Source organism: Balaenoptera borealis (genome assembly GCF_965194805.1).
Source record: "Balaenoptera borealis genome assembly, chromosome: 4".
In the NCBI taxonomy this organism is placed as follows: Eukaryota; Metazoa; Chordata; class Mammalia; order Artiodactyla; family Balaenopteridae; genus Balaenoptera; species Balaenoptera borealis.
Window position 1 is genome coordinate 144,651,304 of NC_138861.1, and position 26,652 is coordinate 144,677,955.

At 38.9% G+C, this 26,652-nt stretch overlaps 1 long non-coding RNA gene and 1 pseudogene across 2 annotated transcripts in view; one reads left to right on the top strand and one right to left on the bottom strand.

The window, feature by feature from the left end:
- Nucleotides 1-26,652, top strand: part of LOC309627672 (ferritin light chain pseudogene) — a 193,633-nt pseudogene that overhangs the window by 149,302 nt on the left and 17,679 nt on the right. The window lies entirely within an intron of this gene.
- The window catches only part of LOC309627689, a 31,504-nt gene continuing 21,914 nt past the window's right edge, over nt 17,063-26,652 (bottom strand). The window contains exon 3 of the long non-coding RNA XR_014243915.1: nt 17,063-17,089. This is a non-coding gene — a long non-coding RNA (uncharacterized lncRNA). The remainder of the gene's footprint in view (nt 17,090-26,652) is intronic.

The window sequence follows — 26,652 nt, forward strand, 5'->3', positions numbered from 1 at the left end:
TTGTCACAAAGTGGAAACAGTAACATTTGGTACCTGAAAATGTTTATGTGAACATTGACCCCTAAAAGCACATTACCCTTAGAATGTAATATCGCTATTCTTAACGCTTGATGGATCATTCGTATAAAAGAGCAAGAGTTCTTTGTAATTCTTTCTCCAAAAAGACAGCATTTCCCAGCCATTCTGAATAAACCCAGAACAAAGAACAGGCTAACCAGATTAAGGGCTCTTTATCTGCAATACATAGTAAATGGCCACGGATCCTTTGGTGAAGGCTAGGAAGGAGATTCATTGCACATACAAGTGATATTATTGCAGAATCCATTATCAAGTAATTCTTGATTATGGAGATAAATCTGAGAATTGGGTGAAAATGGGAAGTTCCTGGTAATGGTAGCCCACGTCAGACCTATACTTCCCAGTTGTGGAGTGTTTTCCATAACGCAAATCAAGAAGGACTGATGTATTATCACCTGTTTCAATGAAGGGACCCGATGGTCCGCCAACCACTACCGAAGAGTCCTGTAATTCACAACATCCTGACTGATGAGTTTGCCCTGCTACCTATTACGGTAACCAAAATGATTCTATCTTTGAATGCTGCCCCGTGGCCTTGGCTGCCCTACAATAGTTTCCTCTCCTTTCAATCAGGGAGACCATTTCAACAGAAGCATCTGCCACCATCCTCAGCCTAGAAAGAACCGTGGCACAAACTCCCTTGAAAACTGCTGTCACTCTCCTCACCAACACATTTCTTAAGACCTTTTTAATGATCTAGGACCTCTTGGGGGACAAATTAGGGTGAAGGTAATTTGTATACAGTAATTTTACCCTCGAGTTCCTTGCTACCCTTCTTCGTGTTATTTAAGGGATTTCTAGAATCTCAGCTTCACCATCCTAAACCTCCACTGAATCCAGATTATAGTCAAGCAAATAAGTCAAGGATCAGACACATCTCTGCCAGCTCAGACTGATAACAATCACTTCTTTGAAGAACTGTTGTCTACCTGTTCAAGGTCAATCACTCTTATTATTGTTCTCATTATTGTTCTTACATATAGTCCCAAGTTTTGCCAAAAAATAAAAGGAAAAAACTTCTCCACCCAGGTTTTACACAATGCAATTGACTCCCCTGGGACATGTCGGGTCGAAGTCTGGAAATAAGAGGAGGTCTGTGGGTTCCAAGTGGTGCACTGGCTCTCCCTTGCAAAGTAAGCCTCGGAGAAAAAGACAACCAGTCTCCAAGCAAGAAGAGAAGGCCCCATCAAACAAGGAAGAAGTACTTCTGAAACCCCAAGAACAGTGACGTGCTGGTACGTGTTTAACAACCCACTCTCCAGCAAGAGGGGGAGAGGGAATCCTGATTTGTAGCATTTAAAATTCTTCCAACCAGAGTGGACTTCAACTTGTGCACATGCCATCAGTGCACACAGAGCTGGGGAGAGATAAGTGCAATTGGCTCTCATAAGCCATAAAGAGCTGCCTCCAACACAGCACTGCAGAGGTGGGAGAGGCTACAAGTTCAGGGTATTGCGAGCCTGCAGAATCAGTTCACACGGTCCAACTGCAATCGGTGCTTTCACTTTCACATAAAAAGACCAGCAGGGCTGTAAAGTTAATTGGTATTATGATTCAGCGACCATAGCAAACCCCAAGTTTCATTTGCAAGTACATGCAAGTAGAAAGAGAGAATGGAGAGGCTCTTTTAGCGTTGTTAGAGTTCCTGAGAGTCAGTCTTTGCCATAATCGAGAATTTAAGGGGAGAAACTTATTTACCTTTTCCAGCTAGTCAATGCTCTCAAAACATTCCCAGTATCCCTAATAATCTTTTATTTTAGCTGTTTAATGACAGTGGCAACTTGGTTCTCCCAAAGCCTTACCTTGAATAGACATTTCATCCCAAGGGAGTCTTTCATTCCAGAGACCAGAGGCTGTGTTTGATTAGCTCTTCACCACTGCATGCGATGGGCTGCCAGAGTCCTGTCCCTGAAGACGAATGGGATTCATTGTCTTCAGTCCCTTCCTGCTAATAAGTCTCACATCCTCACCTTCACCCCACTTTTCCTAAGACTCCAACATTAAACCCATTCCCAAGTACCATTTTCTGTATCAGTGAGGTCTTTAACTCAAAGGAACATAAACCAAATATGTTCCAATGAAGGGATGAAAGACATTTACAGAAAAGATATTAGTTAGCTCACAGAATTATGTGAAACTTAGAAAACCAGGCTCAGAAAGTAGGGAGGACCCAAAAGGAATGAGTCAACAGAAAACACTGCAGAGAAAAAGTCTAGTTTGGGACACCATAGACTCGATAGCCGGTGCCATCACCTCTGTTCCAGGCTCTGTTGCTGCTGCTGTCTCTGTTAATAATTTCCCCTCTATCCCCTGGTGGAACCATCTGACTGCCAAGCCAAGACTGCATGCCTGTCTCTAGCTGCATTTCTTCAACCTCGTACATGAACTCTGCCTTCTGCCAAGATGTGGAAATTCAAAAATACACCCCTGGGAGAAAGAGTGCTCAGATGCTAAATGGTCTAAAACTATGACAACTATACTCAAAACATAGAATAGTTTCAAAGAATGGGGAGGAAAAATGGGATTACAATACAGAGCAAAGTAAATGAAGAGGAAAGATTACAGAAGCTGAGACTAATCTTTCAAGAACTGTTGTAGGAATAGAAGTGATAGTAGCTCGAAAGGCAATGTAGTTGTGGAAGTAATGTTTTGTTTCTTTTCCTTTATAAGGGGTAAATGCAAGTCAATCAGAGGATGCATTTACGACAAAAAGGCTGAATATTTTACTAATTAAGGGAATAACTGAAGAATGAGTGGAACTGGGTAAAATTAATAACACATGTTTGGATTAATATTATAAAGGGGGAGGGTAACCTTCTCCCTAAAACTGGGGGAAATGAAAGAATTAATGAAGTCAGGGATACTTTGAGTAGGAGGGGCAGGTTGCAGTTGTTTATTAAGTGGGTTCTCTCCGAGAGCCTTGATCTGTTTACTTAAACAGGAGATCAGAGCAGTTCAATTCTGAAGGAACGAGGCAGAGTTAGGAATGGGGGGTGGCCGGAAACCATTTAGAAAAGCTACTACGAAAAGTAATAATGAACTAGGCTTGAATAAATGATCTACTAGTGGAATTGAGGACCACTTCCTATCTGACTGCCTAAAAAGCTGTTTCAGAATAGTCACTGAAGTTGGGCTGATAGATTTTTCCATTAGGAAAAAAAAGTGTATACTAAATCCAGCTTCCCCAGCCATGGTAACAGCCTTCGACGTGATTATACAAACAACAGGCGCGGGAGATGTTAGCCAAGCACCCACACACATAAAAGGCACAAACACCTTCTTGTAGTTATGTTAAGTAGAATAAAATATCGCAGGAGGATGAAATGATCCTGACAGATGGTAAATAAGTACCAAATTTCAGTGTCTGGGGCAGCTTTCTCTTTGGTCTGTGGTGCCTTTGATGGCTACTTAAAGGAACTAGAATTTAACCACCCACTGAGAGCACAGATCAGAACTTAGATTCACCTTGGTCTTCTGAGGTTTGCCCCTTTTCCACAGAATCTTCCAGATGCATTCTGTAATGACACTCTATCAAGCCACTGAGATCAACTGCCAAAGCCCAATCTGCTACAGGAATCTTCCTAGAAGAAAAGGATGTTTCATCAGAGACAGTCATTCATCCTAGCCCACACCTCGCCTGCTTCTGATCTCCTACTGTTAAAAACATAACACACTGGAGGAAGATTGTGCTATACTTCATGAGTGTTCTGTGCCGCTACCAAGGGACAGTCCCATCTGTTATTTGCTCTCAGCTTTGCTTACTGATAAAACAGGAAGGACAGCTTGCTGATGGGCCCTTTGAAGCAAATGGCTCCTCTCCTTCCTGCAATTAATGTTTATAAATTATTTCTACAGTAGACAGTATGTATGGTATCATGATTTCAAAATTAGTTTCAATCAATTAAGGGCCTGCACTGATTACAAGAGGAGCTCAATTACAATGCACGGCATGGAGTTCAGCATTGCACGCTACCTTTTGTGAAAATCGCTGCATGAAATCAGTCATTCATTCTGTTGATTATCTTCCCCTCCTAAGATCTTAACATTGCATATATTCAGTTGTTGAAATTTCACTTTATGCATAGTATATCAGAGAGTTTTAGTTGTTCACAGAAAATAGGATTCCAGGGCACCTCAACATTTCAGAGACTAGGTTAATAGCCCTTTGGCTGCAGCAAAAGGAAATGGTTCATGAGAACAAAGCACAAATACATCTAAAGTGATTTATTCTTCTCCCAAATTACTCTGCTGTTCCAATCATATACCATTCTTGGGGCAGAGAAATAATTGTATATTTTCTGGCCTCTGCACCATTTTAAAAGAGAATTCCACAGATCTAGAATATGAGTCACTTTTTCTAAATTGGAAAGCATTCTTGTACCACAACTTGTCATGTTTCCTTCACTTCTTTGGCTTAATATCTATGACCAAATTTGTCTATATTTTCTTGCTAAGCTAAATATTTTCCCATGTTCTATAATGATACATCTTCTAACAAATAGTGACTATAAAACTGATATTAGGCTTGTCACTTTTAAAGTTTTAGACGAGGAATTTTAACTTTCCAAGCAACGCCTATCAGTTCAAAGTCCAAATAAGAAAAAATGAAATCATGATTTCTAAAGACTCCAGGTTGGAAAGAGACGCCTTTGAGCAATGTAAGAGTCATTAAAAGACTCTGAAAAGCCCGGGGAGGCAACCATCTCTTCAGCCTCGTGTGAGATCAGATGAGAAACAGAACTCCTGCAAAGAGGGAGGATCAAGGGAGACAGGAACACCAAGACTGCTGGTTAAATAGAATAACACAGTACACCACCTGAAAGCGCTACTCCTTGGTACATGTTACTAATAGAAAAATGGAAGAAAGAATTACTGGAAAAAAATAGGTCTGAAGCACTCCCTACCATTAACAGAATGTCTTTAGGAGAAGCAATGTTATGAAAATGCAGGCCGGTGGTATTGCACATTCTGTGACCGTTTCATTTTAGTTCGTGATAAGTCACAGAAGACGTGGTCTGTGTTAGGTGTGCTCATGGAACCATGAGCGTAAATTAGAAAGCATGGTAGACATGTGAAGCCTAAAACCAACTGCACAAAATACAACTGATAACATTTTTAAGATTAACTTTAGTGGAATTTGAACTATAGCATTCTTTGTCAACTCCATCATTCAGTGAGAAATAAGATAAAGCCCCTTTGAGATGGGACCACAAACATTAACAAAGATTAGAATGACTAAAATGTTCACTTTTTTTTTTTAAATCATTAAATCTGTTTCTTCATTTTTTTTCTAACCTTTCAAGTACCCAGCCATTCTTATGAGATTGAAGGGGTATTCAAAGCAGCACTGATAGCAGATACAAACTACTGTGTATAAAATATATAAACAAGGTCCTACTGTATAGCACAGGGAGCTATATTCAATATTCTGTAATAAACCATAACGGAAAAGTATATGAAAAAGAATATATACATATATATAACTGAATCACTTTGCCACACAAGAGAAAGTAACACAACACTGTAAATCAACTATACTTCAATTAAAAAAAAAAAGGACTTCTCTGGTGGTGCGGTGGTTAAGAATCTGCCTGCCAATGCAGGGGACACGGGTTCGAGCCCTGGTCCGGGAAGATCCCACATGCTGCAACTAAGCCCGTGTGCCACAGCTACTGAGCCTGCGCTCTAGAGCCTGTGCTCCACAACAAGAGAAGCCACCACAATGAGAAGCCCGTGCACTGCAACAAAGAGCAGCCCCCACTCGCCGCAACTAGAGAAAGCCCGTGCGCAGCAACGAAGACCCAATGCAGCCGAAAATAAATTTATTAATACAAAACAAAAAACAGCACCGATGAAATGGAGAAGTGATCAGAAACTAAGAGAACACTTATGAACAGGCCAGGGAGAACAATTAGAGTTTTTTTGTTTTTTTAATTTATTATTTTTTTAATTTTTGAATTTTATTTTATCTATTTTTTTATACAGCAGGTCCTTATTAGTCATCCATTTTATACACATCAGTGTATACATGTCAATCCCAATCGCTCAATTCAGCACACCACCCCCACAACTTTCCCCCCTTGGTGTCCATACGTTTGTTCTCTACATCTGTCTCTATTTCTGCCCTGCAAACCAGTTCATCTGTACCATTTTTCTAGGTTCCACATATATGCATTAATATATGATATTTCTTTTTCTCTTTCTGACTTACTTCACTGTTTGACAGTCTCTAGATCCATACTTGTCTCTACAAATGACCCAATTTCGTTCCTTTTTATGGCTGAGTAATATTCCATTGTATATATGTGCCACATCTTCTTTATCCATTCATCTGTTGACGGGCATTTAGGTTGCTTCCATGTCCTGGCTATTGTAAATAGTGCTGCAATGAACACCGGGGTGCTTGTGTCTTTTTGAATTATGGTTTTCTCTGGGTATATGCCCAGTAGTGGGATTGCTGGATCATATGGTAGTTCTATTTTTAGTTTTTTAAGGAACCTCCATACTGTTCTCCATAGTGGCTGTATCAATTTACATTCCCACCAGCAGTGCAAGAGGGTTCCCTTTTCTCCACACCCTCTCCAGCATTTGCTGTTTGTAGATTTTCTGATGATGCCCATTCTAACTGGTGTGAGGTGATACCTCATTGTAGTTTTGATTTGCATTTCTCTAATAATTAGTGATACTGAGCAGCTTTTCAGGTGCTTCTTGGCCATCTGTATGTCTTCTTTGGAGAAATGTCTATTTAGGTCTTCTGCCCATTTTTGAATTGGGTTGTTTGTTTTTTTAATATTGAGCTGCATGAGCTGTTTATATATTTTGGAGATTAATCCTTTGTCCATTGATTTGTTTGCAAATATTTTCTCCCATTCTGAGGGTTGTCTTTTCGTCTTGTTTATGGTTTCCTTTGCTGTGCAAAAGCTTTGAAGTCTCATTAGGTCCCATTTGTTTATTTTTGTTTCTATTTCCATTACTCTAGGGGGTGGATCAAAAAAGTTCTTGCTGTGATTTATGTCAAAGAGTGTTCTTCCTATGTTTTCCTCTAAGAGTTTTATGGTGTCTGGTCTTACATTTAGGTCTCCAATACATTTCGAGTTTATTTTTGTGTATGGTGTTAGGGAGTGTTCTAATTTCATTCTTTTACATGTAGCTGTCCAGTTTTCCCAGCACCACTTATTGAAGAGACTGTCTTTTCTCTATTGTATACCCTTGCCTCCTTTGTCATATGTTAGTTGACCATAGGTGCATGGGTTTATCTCTGGGCTTCCTATCTTGTTCCATTGATCTATCTTTCTGTTTTTGGGCCAGTACCATATTGTCTTGATTACTGTAGCTTTGTACTATAGTCTGAAGTGCGGGGGTCAGATTCCTCCAGCTCCGTTTTTTTCCCTCAAGACTGCTTTGGTTATTCGGGGTCTTTTGTGTCTCCATACAAATTTTAAGATTTTTTGTTCTAGTTCCATAAAAAATGCCATCGGTAATTTGATAGGGATTGCATTGAATCTGTAGATTGCTTTGGGTAGTATAATCATTTTCACAATACTGATTCTTCCAATCCAAGAACATGGTATATCTCTCCATCTGTTGGTATCATCTTTAATTTCCTTCATCAGTGTCTTACAGTTTTCTGCATAGAGGTCTTTTGTCTCCCTAGGTAGGTTTATTCCGAGGTATTTTATTCTTCTTGTTTCAATGGTAAATGGGAGTGTTTCCTTAATTTCTCTTTCAGATTTTTCATCATTAGTGTATAGGAATGCAAGAGATTTCTGTGCATTAATTTTGTATCCTGCAACTTTACCAAATTAATTGATTAGCTCTAGTAGTCTTCTGGTGGCATCTTTAGGATTCTCTATGTATAGTATCATGTCATCTGCAAACAGTGACAGTTTTACTTCTTTTCCAATTTGTATTCCTTTTACTTCTTTTTCTTCTCTAATTGCCGTGGCTAGGACTTCCAAAACTATATTGAATAATAGTGGCAAGAGTGGACATCCTTGTCTTGTTTCCTGATCTTAAAGGAAATGCTTCCAGCTTTTCACCATTGAGAATGATGTTTGCTGTGGGTTTGTTGTATATGGCCTTTATTATGTTGAGGTAGGTTCCTTCTATGCCCACTTTCTGGAGAGTTTTTATCATAAATGGGTGTTGAATTTTGTCAGAAGCTTTTTCTGCATCTATTGAGATGATCATATGGTTTTTATTCTTCAATTTGTTAATATGGTGTATCACATTGATTGATTGACGTATATTGAAGAATCCTTGCATCCCTGGGATAAATCCCACTTGATCACGGTATATCATCCTTTTAATGTGTTGTTGGATTCTGTTTGCTTATATTTTGTTGAGGATTTTTGCATCTATATTCATCAGTGATATTGGTCTGTAATTTTGTTTTTTTGTAGTATCTTTGTCTGGTTTTGGTATCAGGGTGATGGTGGCCTCATAGAATGAGTTTGGGAGTGTTCCTTCCTGTGCAATTTTCTGTAAGAGTTTGAGAAGGGTGGGTGTTAGCTCTTCTCTAAGTGTTTGATAGAATTCACCTGTGAAGCCATCTGGTCCTGGACTTTTGTTTGTTGGAAGATTTTTAATCACAGTTTCATTACTTGTGATTGGTCTGTTCATATTTTCTACTTCTTCCTGGTTCAGTCTTGGAAGGTTATAACTTTCTAAGAATTTGTCCATTTCTTCCAGGTTGTCCACTTTATTGGCATAGAGTTGCCTGTAGTAGTCTCTTAGGATGCTTTGTATTTCTGCAGTGTCTGTTGTAACTGCTTTTTCATTTCTAATTTTATTGATTTGAGTCCTCTCCCTCTTTTTCTTGATGAGTCTGGCTAATGGTTTATCAATTTTGTTTATCTTCTCCAAGAACCAGCTTTTAGTTTTATTGATCTTTGCTACTGTTTTCTTTGTTTCTATTTCATTTATTTCTGCTCTGATCTTTATGATTTCTTTCCTTCTGCTAACTGTGGGTTTTGTTTGTTCTTCTTTCTGTAGTTCCTTTAGGTGTAAGGTTAGGTTGGTTTATTTGAGATTTTTCTTGTTTCTTGAGGTAGGCTTGTAGAGCTATAAACTTCCCTCTTAGAACTGCTGTTGCTGCATCCCATAGGTTTTGGATCGTCGTGTCTTCATTGTCATTTATCTCTAGGTATTTTTTGATATCCTCTTTGATTTCTTCAGTGATCTCTTGGTTATTTAGTAACGTATGGTTTAGCCTCCATTGTTTATGTTTTTTACGTTTTTTTCCCTGTAATTCATTTCTAATCTCATAGAATTGTGGTCAGAAAAGATGCTTGATATGATTTCAATTTTCTTAAATTTACTGTGGCTTGATTTGTGACCCAAGATGTGATCTATCCTGGAGAATGTTCCGTGTGCACTTGAGAAGAAAGTGTAATCTGCTGTTTTTGGATGGAATGTCCTATAAATATCAATGAAATCTATCTGGTCTATTGTGTCATTCAAAGCTTCTGTTTCCTTATTTATTTTCATTTTGGATGGTCTGTCCACTGGTGTAAGTGAGGTGTTAAAGTCCCCCACTATTATTGTGTTACTGTCGATTTCCTCTTTTATAGCTGTTAGCAGTTGCCTTATGTATTGAGGTGCTCCTATGTGGGTGCATATATATTTATAATTGTTATATCTTCTTCTTGGATTGATCCCTTGATCATTATATAGTGTCCTTCCTTGTCTCTTGTAACATTCTTTATTTTAAAGTCTATTTTATCTGGTATGAGTATTGCTACTCCAGCTTCCGATTTCCATTTGCATGGAATATCTTTTTCCATCCCCTCACTTTCAGCCTGTATGTGTCCCTACGTCTGAAGTGGGTCTCTTGTAGACAGCATATAGATGGGTCTTGTTTTTGTATCCATTCAGCAAGCCTGTGTCTTTTGGTTGGAGCATTTAATCCATTCACATTTAAGGTAATTATCGATATGTATGTTCCTATGACCATTTTCTTAATTGTTTGTGGTTTATTTTTGTAGATCCTTTTCTTCTCTTGTGTTTCCCACTTAGAGAAGTTCCTTTAGCATTTGTTGTAGAGCTGGTTTGGTGGTGCTGAATTCTCTTAGCTTTTGCTTGTCTGTAAAGCTTTTGATTTCTCCAACCAATCTGAAAGAGACCTTGCCAGGTAGAGTAATCTTGGTTGTAGGTTCTTCCCTTTCATCACTTTAAGTATATCATGCCACTCCTTTCTGGATGGTAGAGTTTCTGCTGAGAAATCAGCTGTTAACCTTATGGGAGTTCCCTCGTATGTTATTTGTCATTTTTCCTTTGCTGCTTTCAATAATTTTTCTTTGTCTTTAATTTTTGCCAATTTGATTACTATGTGTCTCGGTGTGTTTCTCCTTGGGTTTATCTTGTATGGGACTCACTCCGCTTCCTGGACTTGGGTGGCTATTTCCTTTCACATGTTAGGGAAGTTTTCGACTATAATCTCTTCAGATATTTTCTCAGGTCCTTTCTCTCTCTCTTCTCCTTCTGGGACCCCTATAATGCGAATGTTGTTGCGTTTAATGTTGTCCCAGAGGTCTCTTAGGCTGTCTTCATTTCTTTTCATTCTTTTTTCTTTATTCTGTTCCACAGCAGTGAATTCCACCATTCTGTCCTCCAGGTCACTTATCCGTTCTTCTACCTCAGTTATTCTGCTATTGATTGTTTCTAGTGTAGTTTTCATTTCAGTTATTGTATTGTTCATCTCTGTTTGTTTGTTCTTTAATTCTTCTAGGTCTTTGTTAAACATTTCTTGCATCTTCTCAATCTTTGCCTCCATTCTTTTTCCGAGGTCCTGGATCATCTTCACTATCATTATTCTGAATTCTTTTTCTGGAAGGTTTCCTATCTCCACTTCATTTAGTTGCTTTTCTGGGGTTTTATCTTGTTCGTTCATCTGGTACATAGCCCTCTGCCTTTTCATCTTGTCTATCTTTCTGTGAATGTGGTTTTTGTTCCACAGGCTGCAGGACTGTAGTTCTTCTTGCTTCTGCTGTCTGCCCTCTGGTGGATGAGGCTATCTAAGAGGCTTGTGCAAGCTTCCTGATGGGAGGGACTGGTGGTTGGTAGAGCTGACTGTTGCTCTGGTGGGCAGAGCTCAGTAAAACTTTAATCCGCTTGACTGCTGATGGGTGGGGCTGGGTTCCCTCCCTGTTGGTTGTTTGGCCTGGGGCAACCCAACACTGGAGCCTACCTGGGCTCTTTGGTGGGGCTAATAGCGGACTCTGGGAGGGCTCACACCAAGGAGTACTTCCCAGAACTTCTGTTGCCAGTGTCCTTGTCCCCACGGTGAGCCACAGCCCACACCCGCCTCTGCAGGAGACCCTCCAACACTAGCAGGTAGGTCTGGTTCAGTCTCCCCTGGGGTCACTGCTCCTTCCCCTGGGTCCCGATACACACACTACTTTGTATGTGCCCTCCAAGAGTGGAGTCTCTGTTTCCCCCAGTCCTGTCAAAGTCCTGCAACCAAATCCCACTAGCCTTCAAAGTCTGATCCTCTGGGAATTCCTCCTCCCGTTGCCGGACCCCCAGGTTGGGAACCTGACGTGGGGCTCAGAACCTTCACTCCAGTGGGTGGACTTCTGTGGTATAAGTGTTCTCCAGTCTGTGAGTCACCTACCCTGAAGTTATGAGATTTGATTTTACTGTGATTCTGCCCCTCCTACTGTCTCATTGTGGCTTCTCCTTTGTCTTTGGATGTGGGGTATCTTTTTTGGTGAGTTCCAGTGTCTTCCTGTCGATGATTGTCCAGCAGCCAGTTGTGATTCTGGTGCTCTCGCAAGAGGGAGTGACAGCACGTCCTTCTACTCCGCCATCTTGGTTCCTAATCGAACAATTCGTTTTATTTTAAAATGCCTTTTGGTGGGAATAAAAGAAATTGTTATCAACAAGGCAATGCTATGGTTAAAAAGAGCAGGAACATCACTGGCCTTTGTGTGACGAATAAGAGCAATGAAATAATTTTCCTACTGAACATAGTTATGTCTTTGGGGGGAAACTTAGATAATCCAGGATCACTGGAATGTTTAGACATTTGACAAAGCACTTTGGTCAGTGTATTCTCCCCAAGTCGTTAGGGAGATAGAAACATTCACAGAGGTTAGAGGAGAGAACAGATTCAAGTATATTTTTGTTAAAAAAAATAGCAGGCATTGAACCCAGAGAGTAGCCTACCATGTAACAGATTTCAGCAAGACATGGTAACTCTGTGTTTTTGATAATTAAAAGGAACATACAATAAAATATTGATAATGTAATATGAGAGACTGAAGTTAAATCTGGGGCAACATACATAGAACCTGAAAGATATGAGCCTTTGTTTTGAGTCTTTATAGACACATGCACTGTCATGTATGAAATATTTTAATGCCATGCTTCTTACAGGCCTACTCATAATGATCAGCCCTATTATTATTCCCTCGGATACAGTTTAGAAAATAAGTTTGTGCACTTAGTAAATGGACTGAATCGTAAGCAACTGTCTTTTGCTCCTGAATTGGCTGCTTTGCTTATGCGTACACTTAACTAGTCAATCTTAGGGGGAAAAGTGTTCGTTTTCTTTTGAAAGAAATTAAGTGCCTATTTTTAGAGAACTAGAAACAATAACGGCATCCATTGTGTTATTTTCCTATGAAAGTTGACGGATGTTTAAGGTGACTATGACAACAAAATCACTGGCTACTAGTAACAGGTGGTCTTCTTTTGATATGGAACTTAAAAGAGTTTTTAATTATTATTTCAGAATTTCCAGTTGTCTATTGAAGTGACATAGGGAAAATGGGCAGTGCAGGGCTAGTACTCAGGAAAAAGACAGGAAGTTGGTAAACAGAACAACATGATATGCAACTATAAAGAGATTTATTTAAGCGTTAAAACTACCTATCATTCAAATAGATATTTTTCTTCAAAGCAACCTCCATAGGAAGCTATTATTCCAACAATAAGTTTGTTCTAAGTATTTTGAAAACATCACTTTTGGAGTTGATTTTGTACACAACACCAGCTATGCAAGAAGTCAGGCACTATAGCTTTGCCACATCCTATGTAACAGCCCAAGTTCTGTAGCTTCCCCCCAAATAGCAAAATAAATATCCTTCACCCAGAATATTTGCTGCCTCGTCTTACTGTCAGCGCCATACAATTAAACTGAAGAATTTTTAAACAGTTTAAACTTGTAGTGAGAGCTATTAATTTCAATACAGATTCCTGGCCCTTAAATTCTTCTATGATCATGTGCTAAATAGACTACGTGAATGGTCATGAAGCAACTCACTAACCCACTCCTATTTTACTACTGGTTTGGTTACACGAGGCTACTCTGCATCACCACGTAAACATTTAGGAAGAAAAATTACCTACACAGTGCAGGTGAAATGTCACAGGCTAGTTAATATATTTTGGTCCTCGATTGCCACTTTAAACTAGCTCGATATTAGTGCAGATTCTGCAGCCAGCTTGAGACTATTATTCACTCCTGACACAGTCGCTTACAATCCAAAGAATGGTCATGTCCCTCCACTTAGGAAGGCAAGAGTCTTAGGATCAAAACTCCTTAAATTATAATCTCCAGTCTAAACAAAGCCTCTCGTATCTCATCATTCTGAATAGAGTTATTGTTCCTTAAAAATTGTTAAAATATTGGCTGATAGAGTATGGTGGCATGGCAGATTTTTTAATGGAAAAAACTGGCAAATACCAACAATATATAATGAAATGTAAGGACACAATTCCTGTCTTACAAGCATTTATAATGTTTGTGTAATGTATAATGGCAGTATATAGTATAATAGTCCCCTCCAAAGTCATCACTACATTACTGTCATTATTGTTTTCAATAAAACCTCTTGCTTTGAAAGGGATGGTGGGAAATGTGACTAAAAATGTTTGTAGGTTAACGGCATAGATTATGTGTCTACTGTGTGCTCTATTACTATAAAAATAGTTAACACATCTAGAGAACTTACTGTGATCCAGACACTATGTTTAACCTGTACACGAGGCATTGCCAACCCTATTTTAAAGATAAGTAAGTAGAAGCTCAGTGAGGTTAATAATTTGCTCTTGGTTTCATCCCTAAGAAGTGGTAAAACCAAAATTTCAACCGAGGTCTAACCTCAGTTTGCATTCATATTGACTGTTTCTGAGAGTGTTGACTAATCCTAGTTGTTGAAGTTTTAGTAGGAAAAGTCTCAGTCTCTAGGGCCTGAAATATCAATATATAAACTGTTGTAAATGACAGTATCTGTCAGCTAAAGAAACACAATTTAAAACAATGTTTAAACCTGAGACTAAACTCCATGTCCTACTTATTGTTTCAAAAATGATTAAGTAAATTTCTTTCCCTGATGGATTAACATCAGAATGGCATATGATACATTTGGAATCTACGGTCCAGCCTCCAATGGCCAGAAAACAAAAGCTGCTTTCAAGTCATTTCTAAGCAAAAGCTGAGAGGCCAAAAATCACTGGAGAAATTCACTCTGGTGAGATTCTCAGTTCTATTTTATTCTCCCTTGCGGTTCAAACAAATATCAGATAATTATCTTGAACTTGGTGATGAACCAAACTCAGATTCAGACTATGGCTTCTCAGAGGGTCAGCCCTTCCATTTAGACTAAGGCAGAGCTTACAGTGATGAGTCAAACGGGGTCAGGGGCTCAATACTTCGCAAAAGCCTCAGCTGTCATATTGAAACAATGCTGACAGGATGGAGGCTTTAAATAAATCCCCTGTGGAGGCTACGTGATACCACTGTTGCTTTCCCTTCTGTCTCATCCAGCCTTGCTGCTTTCTGGAGCACATGCCAATCACCCACAGCACTTACCAAGAACTACCAGGCAGTATTTCAGCAACAGGAGTCAGTCCTGGACACACACACAAGGGCACTTCCTCGACTGCCCAGCCCAAGATAAAACACACTGCTGACACCCATCTGTCCCAACTATCAGAAAGCAACCAACGTCACCACAAGCCTCACCCACCAGCAGTTAACCCTTTTCAGTCAATTTTACTGAATAAAGTGGGTATTGAGCACCATGAGTTCTTCCCCTAAACAATCCATTTTGGCAAATGTTTTGAGAATGTTGGTTGATTTCAGTTTGGCAACATCCATCCCTCTTTCTGGTAAACGAGAAGCTGGCTTACCGACTTTGAATACCATGTTAGGATTAGAAATATGGATCAGTTAGCTCTTTGGGTGGTAGCATTTCTCTACAATAAATTAACTTGGACTGCTTCAAGTATAGCCTAAAAATGCAGCCCAAATTATGACAACGCTAAAGCTTTGGATTTCATGACCTTTCAATGTGCCATAATCAATTGTATCAATAGATAAAGAGCTAGCCACACTGTGAGGAAAATTAACTTTTTGACACATTACTCCTCTGTTCCAAAGTAATTGATCATCCCATAGATGTAAGAGAATAATAGGAGAAGACTGTAATTAAAAGAAATATAATTTGATATTAAGGTGATATTGTTTTAAATGGCTCAAATTATCTTTGCCTTTGGAATCTACGTAATACATAATTTCAGCCCATGTACCTTTTGGTAATAAGATTCTGAAGTTGGTAAACAGATATCTCAGTAAGCACACTGGGGTGTCCTAAACCACCAGAACACTCAGGTAAATGGCTTTATTACAATGAAAAGTTGCAAAACTACTAAAATGAAGGGAAACGTTGAGAAAAGAATGTTCTTCTAATGGGGGTCTTAGACTTACCCCATTCTTAGGCTATTCATCTTTTTAGTGCTCTCAGAATTTTACAGTCATGGATAATTAAAAAGCTAGAACTTGGGCTTCCCTGGTGGCGCAGTGGTTGAGAATCTGCCTGCCAATGCAGGGGACACGGGTTCGAGCCCTGGCCTGGGAAGATCCCACATGCCGCGGAGCAACTAGGCCCGTGAGCCACAATTACTGAGCCTGCGCGTCTGGAGCCTGTGCTCCGCAACGAGAGAGGCCGCGATGGTGAGGGGCCCGTGCACCGCGATGAAGAGTGGCCCCCGCTTGCCGCAACTAGAGAAAGCCCTAGCACAGAAACGAAGACCCAACACAGCCATAAATAAATAAATAAAGATACCTCTCCATTTATTAAAAAAAAAAAAAAAAAAAAAGCTAGAACTTGAAGGGGCCGGAAGATGGCTTGATTTGGTCCTTTACAAATGGGTTACAACGCGTCATTCCGAGGGTACCCAAAGGTGAGAGCCGCGGGCTGCCCACACCTGCCTCCTTCTGGGCAGGTCCTCGACCCTTCAGCTACTGGTCTTGTAAGCAGAGTTTCTTTTGGGAAAATAAAGTGGCACTGTTAAGGGAAGAATTCAAACTCATGGCTCTTGTCCATACTCATTTAACAAATGCATAAATTACACACTACTCTAAATAAAAATAGATAACCAACAAGGACCTACTGTATAGCCCAGGGATAGCACAAAATACTCAATATTTTGGAAGAACCCATAAGGGAAAAGAATCTAGAAAAAAAAATAGATATATACGTGTGAATAACTCAATCATTTCACTGTACACCAGAAACTCACATAACATTGTAAATCAACTATACTTCAATTTAAAAAAAAGTGAAGTTGAGAAAGGTGAAGTGATCAGGCCACCGTCACCCACCTAGCTAATGACCAGGTCAGAAGTGCAACAACTCTTCCCACTGCTGACACCAGAACACGTCAGGCTCTTTCAGGAGACAACAGTTTTGTTCATGTTGTTGTTTCTTCTGTCTGCAGTACCCACTCCCCTCTTTTACCCTTTTATGTCCTCCTCATTTTCCCAGCATAAATCCATGAAGCCCTTTTGGGATCCCAGGCAAGTTCACCCCTGTCACCACACAGCTGAGCACTTACCCAAAGTCTGAAGGAAAACTCAGGGAGAAACTGGCATCAGAGAGAAAAGCCAAAGCTAGGGTGACACTTTCACTTCATTTCAGGATTACCATCATCATCATCATCATCATTATCATGATTATGTCATCATCATCTTCTTCATCATCCTTTATATTCATACTGCACTCTATAATGGTTTATTAACATGCATGTCACTTCATTTGATGACCCGTCAACAAGTACTAGGAAGCATCTTAAGAAACTGAGTGCTGGGGAAATCGAGAATTTGGACAACTTTGTCCTTTTAGACAGACTGCTTTGTAACTGTCCACGAGTTGCCTAGCATGTGAAATTTCTCTCACAAAATAGATTTTAAAACTGTTGAGGTTGTCTGTTATGCCTCCTGTAACTTTTTTATTACACAGATGTCTAACATAGAGACACGTTTACAGAAAACAATCTGCAGATGACTGGTTAATGGAACTAGAAATAAAACCAACACCCTTCACCACAGAGTCCAATGACTAGAAGTTGGGTTGAAAGTGGAATCAACTACAGAGGAACTGCAGGGGTGCTGCAGCCCTGATGACCTCCCTGCCGCTCCTGATGCTAATGACCATGCCCTCCTTCCTGAACCTTCCATTCCCTTTGTTTCATATATCACTGCTCTCTTCTTGGCTCTTTGAAGCTTCCTTCTCAGTGCCATTTTATGGCTTTGCTGACCCTCCACGGATGTTCATGCTTCTGAGTATTTGCTCATGATATTCTTTTCTGGCTTCCTCTCTGCTTGAACTTCTCACCTTCCCAGATTCACCTCAATACTGCTTCCCTTCTAAATTCTTTCCTGACCATTCAGGCTGGAATGACTTGCTCTTGCCTCTTTTCTTTTTAGAAAATACTTTTAGTTTTTCAAACAGGCAATGCATTCACAGAGTTCAGAAGCCAAGAATATACATAGGCATGCAGTGAAGTCTCCTTTACACCACTGTTTTCTGTCACCCAATTTTTCTTCCCATTGATTGATTGGTTGATTTTTGTGTTTCCACAGATACCTAAATAAGGAAACATGAGCATAATTTTCCTCTGGTTTTACACAAGTGGTGGCGTACTACACAGTATGTTTTGCACATTGCTTTTTTTTTTTTTTCACTTAATGTTGTGCTTTGGTGAGAGGTGCTTTCCTATTAATACACAGAGTATGACATCATTCTCTTATATTCTTTTATGTTTAATATTTTATTGTAGGGTTATAAATAGTGTACTTTAATCAGTATCTTATTGATGGAAATTTAAGTTGTTTCTAACTTGTGCCATTTTGAGCAATGATACAGTTAACAGTCTAATAATACGTTTTTGCACATATGTAGTATTATACCTACAGAGTAAATTGGAATTGTTCTATGAGAGACTATGAAATTCTGATAAACATTTTCAATAGTCCTGCATGTATGTGTTGTAGAAATTTATATTTTCTCAAGCAATATGTGAAGTGCTTATTTGTCTCCCATTCTTGATAACACAGGATTATCAAACTTTCCTATCTTTGTCAATCTTAACAGGTAAGAGATGCTATTTCAGTGTAATATTAATTTTCATTTCTTTTATTATGATTAAGGTCGAGTACCATTTCTTAGTTTTAAAGGTCACATATATTACCCTTTTAATGAATTATTTGTTTATATCATTTCCACATTTTTCTACCAGATAATCTCATTTATTTATAGATGCTCTTTACATATTAGGGAAATTAGATCTTTTTTCCATTAAATGAGCTGCGATATTTTTTTCTGGTTTGTGCTATTTGCTTTTGATTCTGTTCATAGTAACCCACCTAATTTTCTAGCTGCTATTAACTATTCATCGAACTTATTATGTCATAAATGTTTCTATACTTGCTATTACAAACAAACAAATATTGTTGCTGTTAGACTTTGAGAATCTCAAGAGCACATTATCATTTCTTATTCAATTTTCCATGACTTTTGTACATGAGCACAATGCCAGGCACCTAAAGGTCAGCAATTAATTTTCTGTGAATGAATTGGTGTTTGCTCTTTTTTTTTTTTTTTTTTTTCTTTTGAGCTTAAATGAATGCTACACTGGAAAGGTTAAATTGGTGTTAACTACATTTATTAAATAAACAGCATTTACAGCACTGCTTTGTTGTGGCTCTATGTTTCCTTTTCCCACTCTATTGATGCTTAACTGAACAATAACAAGCAGAAATTATTCAGCAGATTGGTTTTTACTTGGGGTCCAATTCAAAACATGTCATGAGAGTGTGTCTGTGTGTGTGAGGGTGTGCGCACATGTGTGTGGGAGATGGAAGTGGAGGAGGCATGTTCATGGAACCATTTAAGGGCCTGAGCTTTTTTTTTCTTTAATCTATAAAAGAAATAAGTGCCAGAATACAGCCTCCTGGAACACACTGAAGATTTTGTGCCAAGATTCCCAGTCCCAGAAATCTATTTAGAAATTATAGCTTTGAAGTCAATCAACAGAAAATTCAAGGAAGTAAGGACTTGCCCTTCAGTGAATCCAACATCAATCAGGACTACCTCTGTTTGTTCTTTATTTTCCTCCTTGCATATCCTAGACACGAATTTTAAGATATCTTTTTTAGAAAAAAAAATGAAAATTTAATTTTCTAGGATCAGCCACTTATTCTCATACTACTGCTTCTCAAGTGTTTCTGTGGTTGAATGAAAATACAAGGACAACGAAGGTTGTTGTTTACTTGGTCAGCAGGGCTGGAAGGAAAGCGTGGAATTCCACACACACGTTCACCCATAACTTTCTCTTTGGTTCAGACCTTAATGAGAAGCCAAGATGTCCCCTCGCTTTGTCTGGATTCGAGGTCTCTGTGCTAGCACGCACTGGCTCAAGAGCAATTCACCCAGACTCACCTTCCCTTTTCGTTTGTTTGTATCTTTCTTTTTTTTTTTTCTCTTTCTGTCACTGATAATTGCAGGAGAAAAAAAGAAACAGTTTTCCCATGGTGCTCAATAGCAGTCAAATATGCCAGGGCAAGGACCCCTTTTCTAGAAAATGAAATATAACATATGGAAGGAAACTAAGAACTCTTGTCAAAATTCTTCCACTGTGAAACTAGTAACATTCCACAAGAAAATATAATCATGCCAAGGGTTTCCTTCTTCAGTGACTCTCACATAAACTGCAGTAGGAGAAAAAATCTAATGTTCAGCTTCATAAGGCGTCAGTGCCATTGGCTACCTAAACCCATTCATATTCGATTATTTTCAGCCCACTGCAATTTCTATACAGCCCTGGTTGATATTTCTTTGGTTCACTGAATAAAACATTCACATCAGCCTATGACTGTGTTGTCGCTGTCTTTGCTATAATTAACATAGCAACAGATTAAAAAATACTACTTAAAATAACTGGTGTGCAATTCACTTCCCAACAGAATACACATAAAAAAGATTATCCCACAGAGAGCTGCCAAACGTACTGTAAACTGGAAGGATTTCAATATCCCTTAAACACTCGGCTAGAAGCTAACTGAACCACATCTCTGCTGTCAGCAGAGCATGAAACCCTGAGATCTGTTTCAGTTCCCATCCAGTCTCTGCCAGTTAAAACTAAAGACTTCCACAGGGTAAATACATATTTCCATTTTTACTGGCATTGTCTACTTACTCTTTTCCAAGCAATATATTTCCCTCTCAAGGATGCTTGAGTCTTTTATGATGATGACATTCTGAAAAGCACTATGGTCTAACAAACTTTCCCAACTTTGATCACTTTCCCTCATCTCTACGAAGACTTTCTTGGGTGCAGACAGTTGTGAATGGCACCGTAAAGAAAATCTAATAGACCCCATCCTTTTTCCAATGAGAATGTATCACAGAAAAATACACACACACACATACACACACTATCTAGAGAAAGAGAGGGAGAAACGAATGCAGACGGTAAATCTGCTCCACTGAAATCCCATTTCTTATCAAATCAAATTCAATTTTCTCAGCATGTCATTCAGAGACTTCCACCATATGAGCCTAGATTATCTTTCCAGCCTATGTTCTAGCAATCTCCTGAATGTATCTCCCATTCCTAGTAAACCAGATTAGTCGCATTTCCTGTGACACTGGCGCTTTCCCATTATTTGATCCGACCTCCTAAATAAGCAGAGAATCAGGGCCCTGGAGTCAACTCGTCTAGGGTATGGGGTGTTAGATGCCTGCTTCAAAGGGAGGGAGGGAGGGGCCTAGGAAGGAAAAGGTGTTCCTTGTAATCTTATCAATAGGCAGCTGGTGTGCCGCTAAGAAAGTGATCTGAGCCAGACCATTTCTCAGAGTTGCTGAGGAGGAAAGTCATGCACACCATCCAAATAAGTTGTCAGTTGAAATGAGTGCTGCAGAAATAAGGTTTCTGTGATGAAACCAGGAAGACAGAGATAGGGCAGGAGGCATTTTAAAGTGGAGGCACTGAGATGCAATCTAAAGCTGCAGAAATGAGAGGAAAAATGAAATGACTTCCTAATAGTGACTGCTCCTCTGGGCGGCTGGGGACAGAGAGTTAAGGATGTGAATGGAACCAAGTGCCACCTCAGGGCTCCTATTCATGGCATTCTTTCTGCAAAGGACATCTTCCTCTACTGGTTCCAATCACATCCAGCCTTCACAACCCATCTCAAACAGCATCTTTTCCATGAAACCTGTTCCTATCCCTTCAGAAGAGGCCACCCTTCCCTCTTTTTCACTTCATCAGACATGGTTGGTACTTCTTTACAGCCTTAGGTAGATTGTATATTACAGTCTTCCCGTTTACTTGTCTCATACCTTTACTATATTATATACACTGTAAACCATGCATTTATTCGTAATATCAACTGTAGCAACTACAAACCCTGATGCATAATTGTTGCTCAATAAATATTGTTAATATTATTTTACTAACATCTGGGTAGGGAACAAAGATTTGCCTGATCTCTGGAACAAGGAAAAGGGTATCAAGGTCCAAACATATCTCTGGAGGTTCTCCCAGTTGTCCAGTCTCACTGGCATTCCCACAATATGTTTTAGAGAGATAACTAGTTACGTTCAGCTTATATTGAATATTTACCTACAATTCCTTATGGGCCTAGTCAATCACTTTGCTAATTTGTCAGAATAAGATTATTCACTATATTCTCAAGGTACACAGAGGATGCTTAATAAATATCACTGCAGAAATATAGAAATGTCCATTTTAATATTCTCTCCAGTTTTTCTTAGCACAGCCAGGAAGCCATTTCATCCCACCTAAAAGTCTGATACCAAGACTAATTTTAGGTTATGTTATGATTAAAATTTAGTTTGCTATTTTATTTTAGTTAACAATTATTTCTCACTATAGTATCTGTTTGTTAAATGCATCATTTTGAAAATATATGCTTGAAATACATATTTCATAGAAACCAGTGGTAGGATCCACAGGAAAAACCTTACACTGCTATCAGGAATAAAATACTTGAATGTTGTCTGTATTAGTTGCTAGGAAGATTGAGGTCAAATTTTCAGCCAAGCTATAGCAAAGCCTATTGGACATGAGGAAATATATTTTACGGTTAAAAATTATCCCCAGATTTATTTTACTTTTCCTACTTATTTCTCTATTTTCCAATTTTATTACTTAAAAAATTGGTATTTTATAAGTCCCTTTAAATACTTTTTAACAATGAAGGGCATAAGTAATAAACACATAAAATTAATCTACTCTTATTGACACTTTGATATCCTGAAGTCAAATATATTACACAGAAGTATAATACTATTAAACAAAAATGAAATTGCCACTTAGGTATATTTTCTTAAAAGTAGAATGATTTCAAAACTAGCTGGAGGGTTCTGGAAAAATTTATTGATCTCCTAATTTGCTCCAAATATTGAGAGAAGCCATTTATTCATCTTTATCTCCTTTTCTTCTCTAAAGGGTAAGGTAAATAAAACTCTTACCTGGCCATCTCACTTTTACAATTCTATCATAAAGTAGGAAGGTGAGAAATCTTGGCTTTCAAAATTCCTTGCAATACTCACAGAGCTGGAAGATTATAAGAAATGCAGAGTGGTCATATTCATTAAGGACCTTGTTTTCCAAGGCTATAGGCATGCATCAAGAAAATAAACTATAAATATGATACATTATTGGCCATTCAGCATTTGAAAGACCCGACACATTTAAAACATGTAAGTCTCTCACTAAAATAAGATGAAAACTTAGAATTTGAAGCTGATTAACAGCAAAATCATTGCAAGTGTGATGAAATTCTGTCATAACTTCTTTTTATTTCCAAAACTTTCCTATCCTTAGTAATGCTATGTTTTGCTTTTATTTGTATACTTTCATTTCCAATTAAAATGTTTCAAAACTTAATGTTTTGACTAAAAACAGTCATTGAAAGGCCAGTGCAAAATATGAAGTTTCACAAAAAACAAAGTCTTTTCCTTAAAAAACTACAAACAGAATTACCATATGACCCAGCAATCCCACTACTGGACATATACCCTGAGAAAACCATAATTCAAAAAGACACATGCACCCCAATGTTCACTGCAGCACTATTTACAATAGCCAGGACATGGAAGCAACCTAAACGTCCATCGACAGATGAATGAATAAAGAAGATGTGGTACATATATACAATGGAATATTACTCAGCCATAAAACGGAACAAAATTGGGTCATTTGTAGAGATGGGGATGGACCTAGAGTCTGTCATACAGAGTGAAGTAAGTCAGAAAAAAAAAACAAATACCATATATTAACACATATATGTGGAATCTAGAAAAATGGTACAGATAAACCTGTTTGCAAGGCAGAAATAGAGACACAGATGTAGGGAACAAACATATGGACACCAAGGGGGGAAAAGGGGAGGGTGGGATGAATTGGGAGATTGGGATTGACATATATACACTATTGATACTATGTATAAAATAGATAACTAATGAGAACCTGCTGTAGAGCACAGGGAACTCTACTTAATGCTCTGTGGTGACCTAAATGGGAAGGAAATCCAAAAAAGAGGGGATGTATGTATACATATAGCTGATTCACTTCACTGTACAGCGGAAACTAACACAACATTGTAAAGCAACTATACCCCAATTTAAAAAAAATAAAACTTAAAAATGTGTTTACACAAACTATGAGGCTTTTTATGAACCGGTTATTTAAATGTGTGGAAGTGAGCAAATGTTATCTGCTGATCAAAAGAAGACACTTGCTGTGTGGGCAGAGAACGTGGAAGCTGTTTGCGAGGGAAGAGTTTGTCACCTAAATTAATGTGGTAGACTTGCCTCATAAGCTCTCTCCACCACCCTGCTTTATGACTCTGCTGGGAAGAGTCAAGGTCAATATTCCACTCATTTAGAACATACAGAGCCTATTTATTTACTAAGGGGCTCACATCCCTTCATGTAGTCAGGATACAATAAGACTCAGCTTAAAAGCTTCTTTAAGAAATCAGGGACATGAATCAATTACTAAACTTGAACAAATATGTCAAAATCCTGCTTGTTCTCCTCTGTTACTGAATGCCACGACTAGCCTACCCACACAGAGGAGATGGTCACCTACCAACTCAGATTTCAGCGCGGTTGAAGAGGCTCCTTCCCCCAATGCAATACTGTTTCCCTCTTTATGTGTTCGTTGAAGTCTTGATTTCTATTATTTTTCCCCCAAATCCTTTAACAAGGAACAAGGCATTCCTTTGCTCAATTAGACTTAAGGATTAAACTCCTTTATGCAGAAGGAGTGCTGTATTCAATACGGCGACCACGCTCTCAGAAAGCAGAAAGTGAAAGCAGTACTTGGAGACTAACAGAGAACAGGAGACACTGAAAGTGTCAGAAACAAACTTTAGGGGGTCAACGTTTTTGTTCCTGGTTTTTGCTGAAGGTAATAACATACTACATCTACCTAGGATAAGGATTGGAGAATTAGTTCTGAATATTTAGACCGATGATTTCTATTTATAGGAAATAATCATGGCTGGTCATAAAAATAACTGAATACTGAACAAATGGACTCTTCATGGCCCTGTGGGCCAGTTTCCAACAGTGAACATAATCTTCGTACCATTTTGTTCCCATAGATGCACAAAGAGTTGCTGCTTCGGTTTTCTTGCCCAGAGAATTGGTCCATTCAGCTCATCCATATGGTGCCCTAGATTCTACTGAACAGTCAATGAATCATGTGGGTGAATGGCAGTGGACCACTTCTACATCCTCATTTTATTTTCCATTATTTGGGGTTTTAAAACTTTAGTTTGAGTTCATTTTGATTGCTAATTATTAAGTCTCTACAGCTGGTTAGAATTGCTGAGAAGGAGCTGAGAAGATGGTGGAAAAAGGCAAGAAGCTGGGAAAAGACTCAAGGTTGGTATGGGCATGTGACCAGCTGGGTTGCCCATTTCCTCGTGCTCCAGAGACATCTCTATATTAAACCTTTTCTGCTAAAGTCTTTGCTTCAAAACCAGACTAATTCTCTAACAACTTCTTTCAGATGATTTTTTAAAAATACTCATTGCACACCAATTATACAGGAAGCACTGTGACAGACTTTCAATTACAAAAATATTTTCTAAAAAATAATTCTTGTTTTCACGGAGCTCAGGGTCCTTGTGAAGGTCACCATGAAAGCCATACAGCTGAATAAAAACTATTATAATAACTGGTGGCAGATTATGAAGAGATGAAACTGTCTCAGAAGATAAGAGATGTAAGGGTTATCTAGCAGGAAAAACAAAGATCATGAAAAAGGTAGCACTGGAAGGAAGTGTTAAAAAATTGTGATTGAGAAATATAATGTGATTTCAACATATGAGAACCAGGAATCACTTCCAATTCCTCACCACCTGAGGGTGCGTAATACAATTGGGGGTTTGTGTTTCCATCCTATGCACTTTTAGCTACTTCCTGTTTCTATTTATGCACCGTTGGCTGGTTGGCTGGAAACTTTGCTACCATGTGTTCATCCTTACTCGTCTCTCATTCTTTATAAAAAATGATTCAACTTCTATAAACAGATTTTCTCATAGGTTTCTATTTCCCTATAATTTTATCATCTTTAGGCCCTTCCTTGACCATTTGTATGCCCTATAAATTCAGCTGTAATGGGAATGCTCTCCAAAGGGCAGAAGTATCAGACCTGGGGCAAATCAAAATTGGTTTTCCTTCTCCCCTATGAAGTATGGTTAAAAAGAACATCAGTGAAATCTATGAAGAAACTAAACAGAGAAGAGATCTCACAAAACCAACTGAAATGAAACAGAGTAAGGCCTGCTTCTTCCCCTTGTTGAGGGAACACTGTCATAGAGGAAAGAGTAGGGACTCGGCCACTGGGAGCCTCTCCCACCTTTTCTCCCCGTGCTTTCCATGTGATACAAAGCAGCCAAACCCTTGGTACCCACTTCAGGCCTGGATTCAAGTTGCATCTCTGTGCTTGTAAAAGCCCTCCATTCAGCTGGAACAGAGGGGACTAACTTAGTTGTCACAGCAGATAAGAAAGCACATGCAGTAGAAGTGGAGGTGGCAGAACAGACAAGAACACACGGGTGTCGTGGAGGGCTTTCAAAAACCTGAAGCAGAAGAAATCAGGCAGAGCACACACAACACAACCCGGAGCAGAAATGCCTTTGTGTGTTCAGCACACATTCATCACCCTTCCCTCTCCGCCCATTCATTCTTCAATAACTGTATCCTAGAAATTGATGCTCTGTCTCTTCCATTAGTTATATTT